Source organism: Etheostoma cragini, chromosome 13, assembly GCF_013103735.1.
Source record: "Etheostoma cragini isolate CJK2018 chromosome 13, CSU_Ecrag_1.0, whole genome shotgun sequence".
In the NCBI taxonomy this organism is placed as follows: Eukaryota; Metazoa; Chordata; class Actinopteri; order Perciformes; family Percidae; genus Etheostoma; species Etheostoma cragini.
In genome coordinates, this window is record NC_048419.1 from 15,357,893 (window position 1) to 15,367,892 (window position 10,000).

A 10,000-nucleotide genomic window follows, 5' to 3' on the forward strand; every position below is an offset into this window, starting at 1 on the left:
GAAGACGGGATTTAAAATTGTTCCCAATTAAGGCCATTAGGCTTCATGCATTATTCCAAAAAATCAAATACTTTCTCAAAAATTAAAGAAATGGGCGTAAGAGTCAAAATGCAGTATAACAAAAATAAATAACGCTTTAAATAAGTCGACTTTCAATTGCTGGTCACACGGGCCGTCTACAGACTTACTTCCTACAGAATCAAGCTCTCTAACCAACTAAAACCACCCTCCTAAATAACACTGAAGGCCAAATGCTATCTTGAAGGTTACAATTTTTATCAGTTTAAATATGGGTTACTTCCTGTCCCCCTGGAAGTCCTGCCGTCTTATAAACCCGGTGTGCACGGCAAACTTGCTTTTTAAACAGAATGAGAAGATGGCGGTAAGACAAAGCTGATATGAATAATGTTTACCTGATCTGAGTAAATGATATTGTAAATGGGTAATATTTGTGAAGTATGGGATGGTTTTAAATAGAATCTTGGATAAATGAATGTAGCATTAGCGTTTAAATTACCGTAGTTTTAGATGTTAAAATGTGCGCACAAAAAAGCTACAGGATTACTGTGGGGAAATGGAGAATGACTAGGTTAACTGCGGATTTTAAACATTGTGGAAAATTAACAAACATACGAATACGTTAAACATATACGGGCACATAACATATATCTATGGTCTCAGTCTCATGGCATAGGTAGCATATTGCTACCATGACGGCCAACAAGCGCCTTGTCACCCCCTTAAAAAAGAGTGTCCCGGTCTATCTCAGGACGCGATAGAAAGTAAGCAACAACGTTGTCCTTACCGGCCCTATACCGCACCGTAAACTTGTGCAGCTGCAAAGATAGGTGCCAGCCGGTGATCCTGGAATTAAAGTCACTCCTGCGGTGTAGCCACTTCAAAGGCCTTGGTCTGTCTCCAAGACAAACTCTTTGGCGACAAGATTATACGTCAAAGTATCTAGAGCCCACTTGATGCAAGACACTCCTTCTCAATGGTGGAGTACCGCGTGACGCAAGGAAACAGTTTGCGGCTCACAAACTTTGTGGGCCTTTTGCCCTCAACCTCTCTTGCAACAACACCGCACCAAGGCCAATGCCTGAAGCGTCGGTTTGCACAGTGAAGTGCAACATGCTCTCCTTGACGTCGTGGAAACCTTCCTCACATTCTGTAGTCCAGACCACCCTGTTAGGACTGGTCTTGCGAGTGAGGACCGACAAGGAAACAGCCCGGCTGGAGAAGTTGGGGATAAAGCGCTGTTACCAGCCGACCAACCCCAAGAAAGATCTCACCCCATTCCTGGTTGAGGCTGGCTGGGAACGGTGGATAGCATCCACCTTGTTGACCTGAGGACAGATGTTGCCACCTCCAAGGACATATCGCCATTTGCTGGCGTTCACCACCAACCCGGCCCATCGAGTCCCTTAACTGGGCTTGTAGTTCTTTTGCTGTCTCTCTCTCCATGATGGTCTTGGACCGGAAACGTTGGCGATAAGTCTCTGCACTGATGTTTAACTTGTCAAGAATGGCCTGCTTCACATTCATGTAATCTTGTCTGTCTGCAAAACTCATGGCTACGTAGGCAGATCTGGCCTTACCCCGCAACAAGGGCACAAGGTACAATGCCCACATCTCAGCGGGACACTGACTAGCTGCCGCGAGCCTTTGAAAGGTGGTTAAATAGTTCTCAATATCTTCGTCCTCTTCATAGGGGGACATCCTCGGGGGTTTCCACCCCCGCTGGAGGTGTAAAGGAGCAGCCATGCCTATAGTTGTGGTGTTGAGGGAATTCTGCATGCCGGGAGCTGAGTGTTGTCCAGGCTGCGGCTGAGGAGACGGCACATCCAAAAAGGGCATGTTGTGGAGGGGATCGGAGGCTGCTGAGGGGTGGAAACTGAGCGAGTCCATCTGCTGCTGTCCAGCGAACATCTGTCCCATTGCCGGCATTGGTGTCGACTCATCTCTCACCAGCTGCTGCCGTTGCTTTATCTGGTGCTCCACACCTTTCCATCACCGTTCTTGACGAAGCGCCTCCGCCTCCATCTGGTCCTGAGTTGAATTGAATTGAATTGAATTGATTTCTGTGGGAATAACAACAATGATTTAGGGTAACCGTCTTCATAGCCAAAAGAGATACTTTGTGGGTGTGTGCATGTCAGTGTGTGGATGTGTGTGTGTGTTCACATTTGTAAGATAAAGACTTTATATAGACCACCAGGCAGAACTAGGACGAACATGCAATGTAGGTTAACATTTATGAGGTAGCAGGACTCTCTGTCTGGGACAATACACCTGAGACAAAGTGTGTGCATGTCTGTGTGTATAAAATAAGGCAAGATAAAGCCTCTGTGTGTGCGTGTGTGTGTACGCATGCGTGCCTGCTACCCAGAAATCCTAAGAGAGAACACAACTTTCTAATGGACGGTGCTTTATGTGAAAACAAAACTTGGGGCAGATTTCTATCAGATGTCTCTTGTGGCAAATATAGAGGAATCCTTACTAGTGCTGATATGGAAGAACTAAAGGCCAGTATATGGGAACAGTCTAGAGCCTTATCACTGGAGCAATATTTTAATCTCAGCATGTAAAATATTACTGTAGTTGGTGATCAAATAAATTACAATTACAAATAGTGATGGTCAAATGAAGCTTTGTGAACCAGTCTTTATTCTATGAGGTCACTAGATGGCGCCCTCTGTTCAACAAAGGGCTGAAAACACACTGATTTGCCATTAATTTAACCTTTTTTCTTTGACCAGAGAGCGCCATCTAGTGAGCTCAGAAAATAAAGACAGTGGTTCGCGAAGCTTCACTTGACCGTCTCTGATTACAAATCCATCTGCTTCTTCAGCACCTTGGACAGCGCCATGGAATTATGAATACACACAGAATCCTGATATTTCAGAGCCATGGTTGGCTCTGAAATACATTATTTAACTTGCAAAAACCTTCGTCAGATAAAGTATCAACGAGTCAAGAACACTAGACCAACATATTTAACTAAACAACCTCTCTGCCTTTGCACTCTCTTTGCTACTAGGGGACAGAAAGGGGGATGGCAAGTTAACAAGGGGCATGCATCCTGGTCATTTTGCTAACGATAGGGAGGGCATCTCCCCTCAAATCGCCTATTGAGTAAAATGATAAAAGCAAAAGTAAAAAGGTTATATGAGTTTGGAAAATGCTGGCAGTTGAACTGAGTGATGTTTTATAAGTGATCAGGACTAGTATGCATATTTTGACATAACTTAGTGCCAAGTGAACATCTTCTCGCCCATGTGGGCAATTTTGAATGTGTGTGTTTGTTTTTTTTGTCTGGAGCATTGGCAGAACAATTGGTTTAGTGGAGTGTACAAGCATTGCCAGCTGTATTTGTCCGCTGTAAACCCGCCCCAATCTGGTATCTTCAGAGCACATTGTCTGAGTCACCCAAGTGTGTGTTTGCATGTGCCGGTCTGTGTGTGTGAGTTAAGCTAGAAATTGTTGTGAATTGTAGGAAATTGTATGAAAAGCAAATTCGCTGTTTCTTTGATCTCTCTCTTAAATTTGTGTCATGCAGCATTCACATAGCATGACGTGATGGGGAGAAGTTGGATGTGGTCATTGGATGCTGTGATATATTGCCAGCACTGAGACCAAATATTACATCAGTATGAATTGCTTAAACTACAAAGTTTGTAAGTGAGAACAATGTTTTACAAAAAACATTCTTCACACAATCCTGGGCAGAGCAAGGAAAGAAGTTACGTTAAAGCCTTTATTTAGTGGAGGATATCAATGTTTTCAAAAACAGACTGGTTTCTTTATTTGGGTGGAAATGCTATAAAAAGGTTGATTATACCAAGTCCTCATACGGGTTTATTTTTGGGTCTTTTGAGATTGCATCTTATGTTTATGTTGCATTAAGGATTTTTTGTAAAAATGACATAAAGAATTAAAGCTGCAAGCAGCGTTGGACGGGCCCTCGCTCCTCTGCGCACGTCGGGGTTACTAGCAGACACCGCTCCTTGCAACTGTGCTTTTGAAAAGGGAACTCCATGCCGAGTTCAATGATACCTCAAACAAGTCTCTACGTCATATAGTTCATTAGTTATGAATGGGGGCGTGGCTAAAGCATAAAGGGGAGGGGGGGGGAAACCATAACCAATGAAAGCAGAACGCTGTTGAGGTCAGTGATACCTCACACTATATTGTACAAAAACGGGACATTAGTTATTAAATGGGGCATGGCTTAAGCATAGGGGGCACGCCAAACCATCACCAATAAAGAAGAAAGTCACTTCTGAGTTCAATGACATCTCACTCAAGACTCTTTAAACGGTTAAAATGGTATGAAAGGTACCCTGGCCTGAGTAAATGGGCATGTTTCAAGAATAGGGGGGGGGGCTCAGTATCATATGTAGACCACACATTGTAAGTTTCATGTAAATTGGTTTATGTTTGTCATAAGAGGCTGATTTCCTGCTGCTAGCGGGGGGCGCTATGACCAAAAGTCAATTTGGGCCTGTAGATGTCCTCAGGCCTGGACATTTGTCACTGGTGAGGAATTCCGGGCAGATACAACAACGTACACTACAGTTAAAACTACTTCTTTGTTCATCAATAAATGCTCAAAATGGCCACCAAGCCACGCTCACACAGTTGGACAAAAAGTTTTTTTTGACACCGACCAAATTTGAAGTTGATTGGATGAAATCTCTTAGAGTAGTTTGTTAAAGTATAGCACGTATAGTTTTGGTTCTACTTCCTGTTGCCACTAGGGGTCGCCGGTAAATGTCCTCAGTTAGTCTTTTGAAATGTGAAAGGCTTTGAGCCAATTGGACAATGTTAACTCAAGTTGCACCCACTTCCTGTTTCGATGGCGAAACGCACAAAATGGTCACCCTGCCACAGCCATGCCCTATAATGAAAAGTTTTCCTTTTAATAACTTTTTATCTGAGTTGATCAGATGAAATCTCTATGAGAAGTTTGTTAATGTACAACATGGAAATGGCCAAAATCAAACTCATTGTGAACATTCAATTCAAAATGGTGGACCTCCTGTTGGGAACAGGGTATTGCTTCAATGACGTTTCTTGTACATCTTGACATGCTACATATATGTGCCAAGTTTTGTTAGTCTACGTCAAAGGTACTGCAGGGGCTAAATTTATTAAGTTTTGTAGGGGTGCTAAACCCCTCTAAAAGGTGATTAATTTGCAAAAGGAAAGGAAAGGACTAATTCCTTCAGTTTCAATAGGGCCTTCGTCGCTGTCACGCTTTGGCCCTAATAAGAAATAATCCAAATCTTTGTTCAACATATACTCAAACCTAAACCATTAATGGATTTTTTTTTTTTTACTTTTTCAATCCAACTTGGGCTGTAGAAACACAACCGGTACACACATTGCTACCTTTTCATTGAGTTGCAAAACCAAAAACAATGAGTTAAAAAAATACTGTTATGCTCTGTGGAGAGAACTGCAGAGATTGGATAATTCTACGTGGGTTTGTCAATAAGAGTGACTTCTTTCACATACAAATAGTCTTTAGATCAATTGTTGATATATAAAAAAGCATTGAGTATAACACCTTTAAAGATAGAGACTAGCAACTGCATCATAGTCCTTCGTTAATATTGTGTCATGTTTTGGGTTTGGCCAAAGGTTCTCCTTCTTGTATGTATGCATACCTGACAGTAATAGAATCCAACCACTATTAAGGATACACATATTATTAACAATCAGTAATAAATATTGACACGTAAGCTTAAATTAATTATTGTGGAGGAAAAGGTGTGAGTTGCTCACCTTACTCACTATGCAAATTTCATTAGTTTTTCCATTAAAGTTTGTTTCTTTTTCTTTTGTAGAAAATGTCACCAGTTGCTCATACATATCTGAAAAACAGCCTTGGATTATGTAGAGAATTATTTTTGCCAAAACATGAACTTGGGCATTGTATTTGATCAAAATAACCACAACTTTAAACTGTGGAACAATTAAAGGAAATTTAAAATGAGACTTTCGATTCCCGAATATTTCATGTTAATGCATCATGTAGTTCTGTGTTGGAAATGGGAACTTCTATGGTAGTTTTTTTGTTTTGAACTACCACTGAACCATAGGCTATATGAACCACATACAATATATATAGAAACCTTCTGTTGAGGCTGTCATGAGAAGACGTTCAAGCCACTTTGTCACAGCACAAGATGGAAAAGTTTCACAGAGTAACAAGGAGGAGAGGAGGTTATTTAGTTGACAAGGATGGAGGAAGTGATGGATCTCAGAAAGCTGCTGTAGAAAAGAAGATGGGAGGAATCCACATAGGGGGATGAAGAGGGAGTGACAGGGTGACATGGATGGGTGTTGCACCCTCCTTAATTTCTATTGGTCTTACAGTGATAAAAGTGTCAGCAGCGAAGACAGTTATCTTAGAGGCACAGGAGGAGGGAGAAATTGGGAGAATAAGAAGAAATGAGAAGAGAGAAGGAACTAGGAATGGGAGAGAGAAGAGCAGAGCTAAAAGAGAGGATGAGGTAAGAGTGGGAGCGTGGGAGGAAAGAGAGGAACAGCAGGAGGTATAAACACTTCGAATGTGAATCAGGCATCTGGCAGGAGAGGGAGTAGGGGATGGGGACTGAGATGTGAGACATAAGGAGAGGTGACAGAGTTAGAGAGTGGGTGAGTAAGACAAAAGTAGACAGAATGATGGAGAAAATGAGAGGCAGCGTCGGTTTGATGGAGGGAACAAAAAGCAAGTACGGTAGGGATGATAAGCAGAGAAGGAGAGGCAAATAAAGTGTAATACATGTAAATCAGCAAGTTTATCCACATTTCGTTCTTTGTGGCTCTTATTTATTTAGTAAAAGTTGCTGTTAGGGCAATGGGCTTTCTCTGCGTGTGTGTGTGTTTGTTTGTTATTGTTTAACTATATTTGCGGGGTCCAAAAAACGGGAATACAGTTTACCTGTTGGGCCCCGACAGCTTACTGGGGTCAAAATGTAGGACCCCACAAGTTTAAAGGGATTTTGAGGGTTAAGACTTGGTTTTAGGGTTAGGGTCATGATTAGATTATGGTAAGGGTAAAGGGTAAGGGTTAAGGTTAGGCATTTAGTTGTAAGTGTTAGGGTAAGGGGCTAGGGAATACATTATGTCAATGACGGGTCCCCACAAAGATTGTGTGCGTGCGTGCGTGCGTGCGTGTGTGTGTGTGTGTGTGTGTGCGTGCGTGCGTGCGTGCCTGCGTGTGAGAGCGGGAGGTAGAAGGAGTGAAAACTGACAAATCTTGTCAACTCGCTGTCCTCCTACATGTTCTAACCCGCTGTTGACAGCTTTTCTACCCAGCAAAAAAAAGAAAAGAAAAATTCAATTCCATCACTTTTTCTTCAGATATTAATGGGCTCTCGGACAGGGAGCTGAGAAAAGCTTTAGAGAAAAACAGTGAGTGACAATGAGTATTGGATCGTTTTATTCAGGGGGAGTTTTTCGGTAGACAGTATGAGCAATTCACAGCTTCATTGAGTTTATCATGAACCAGCAAGTTATGGATTCCCTTCATTTCTGGAGAATTCATTCTTTAGAATTTTGTCACTCACAAGAGGAGCACAGCAGTTCTCTGCTGATAATGTCTGTTGGAACTGAGGTTGAATTCAGGTTCAGCTACATCATAAGAATTTGAATCATTTGTCAAAAAATGTAATCAGTTTTTGTATGACTAATATCCTAGAGTATATTTTTAAACCCTATGACCTGTTCCGTCATGATGTTTTCTAATTTGGGTCAACATAGCACCATATGGTGCATTTGTAACTCGGCAACCCAATGATACACACCTATCTACTGTTTTCAATGTGCTGAAGCTGCAGTGAAGTCTGCCTCCTTCAGGTAGGAGTGAACCGTTTGGGGAAAAATCTAATTGTAATTCACCTGACTAGCACTGCAATAATATGCAAATATATTTTATAAACCAAAGGCCTGGTGGCCTACTTAGCAATACAAAAGCTACGCTTAATCCAAAAATAATGCATATTATGAGTTATGAGTAATGTTATTAAGTTGCATGTTTTTGAGGTCCCTCCAAGCATATTTTAATCCAGTCATAGGGAGAACTTTTAACTTTCAGTAACCTGAGCTACTTTTCTGTCCCACATTCCGTAAGATATCACTTCTGTATGTAAGTACATTTATTTAAATTGTATAGTTCTATTCCCTGTTACTTTATACTTATACTACATTTAATTTAAGAGGGAAATATTTTTTGGGCTATCTAACAGCTGTGGTTCCAAGTTGCTTTGCATTTTAAGATTTTACAAAGAAAAACTCTGACTTTATAAAATATGCTGCATTGTTATAGAACAAACTATGCAGTATACAACGTAATTAAAATGAGCTCCACTTGACCAGCTACATCATTAAAATGCTGCTTACATGTTGACGCAAAATAATAACTGACATTGGACGTTTTTCTGAATAACTTTTACTTTTTCCACTCAAGTAGGCTACTATCTACACTATTATGTAGATCTTTTATGTGGTGAAAGAGTCACCAGTTTGTTTGAGTTTTTGAATAGCAAAAATATATTGTTTAGTCTTGTGACATCAAAATGATACTGAGTGGAGTGTCGTGCTTTAATAAAAATCTTTACAAAACCTAACGAACAAAAGCCATGTTTTGTAGATTAGCCAAATCTTCCAACTCTTCCAGCCGACAGGAATTAGCCAAATATCTGTTTAAAGTATTTGACTTATTTGGTCCAGATATTAATGGTGTAAGTAATTGTTAAAATTGTGACACTCGGTTTGACAGTGCTCTTTCAAATTGCAGTTTTAATACAGACAGTTAACCGTCTCCTGTTGTTTCTTGCTTCATGTGACAGAATGTTATACTTGCTGCAATATATATCCATCACACCCTTTCATTAAGGCGGTCTATTTAAACAAGCTGTACCATATGCCTCCTCTTTTCCTCTGCTGTTGTTGCCATATGCAAACTCAGTTTCAAACTGCTCCTGCTACTGCTTCTTAAAGTAGCATTTTATCCCTCTAACAGTCCAATCATGTCTCTTCAGGATGGTTTTGTGGAGGAAAAAGTCCTGTGTGTGTCCAGTCAAGGCTGCAGCTGAAACTCCCCTCCCCTTGAAAGTGTCAGCTATTAGCCTCAAGTTGAAAGCACTGCTGAGATACACTCTACAAAAGGTAAGTATCCTCTGCTTGTGCTAACATGCTTACGTGAGTGGATGTTTGGGTTCACTGTGTTTGTGTACTTGGCTATGTGGCTGCTGGACATGTTTTTTGAGGTGATTTTCAACGGAAAAGGTGCTATTAGTTAATTTTAACTTATCGCAAATATATTCGATATATATAGAATATATTTGCAATAAGTTATATATATATGCCAGTGCGGCCCAACCCGCACTGGAAACCCTGTACTTTCTATGCATGTGCAAAGCTCGTTAATGACATTAACCTCAAATGGTTAGGGTCAGGGTAGCCCATTTGTCAGAGGAAAGGTTTAAAACAAATGCAGTTTCTGGTACACTCGTGTGCTGACAGGGATCATTTAGGTACTGTGTGTCCATTACATAGTTTGTCCACCGGAGAGAAGTTTAACCCTGCATGTCGTGCTCAGTGCATATTTTGTTCTCAGTTCTTTCCAAACCTAATTCAAAAGATCCTTTTGAAAATGTTTGCTTAAGCCATGTGTTTATGTTAAAAATATTGTTGTTATCCAGTATTGGTCGGGCTGTTGTGTTGATCTGTTGTGGGTGATATATTGGTGTCTTGCTGCTGCCATCTATCTTTGTAAATAATCTGCATTAGTATTCATTATGAATTATTTTTTTTGTCATGACTTTTTCTTTTCATTTGGTTGTTGGTTTGCGGGTGCGTTATGATGCTTTGATTTCAACAGGATGTTTTAGTACAATTAACTTGTTTCCAAGCATAGACCGTTAATATAAATGGACAGAGCATGAGTGACGTCACCCATTGGTTTGTGGAGATCAGAAATGAGTCG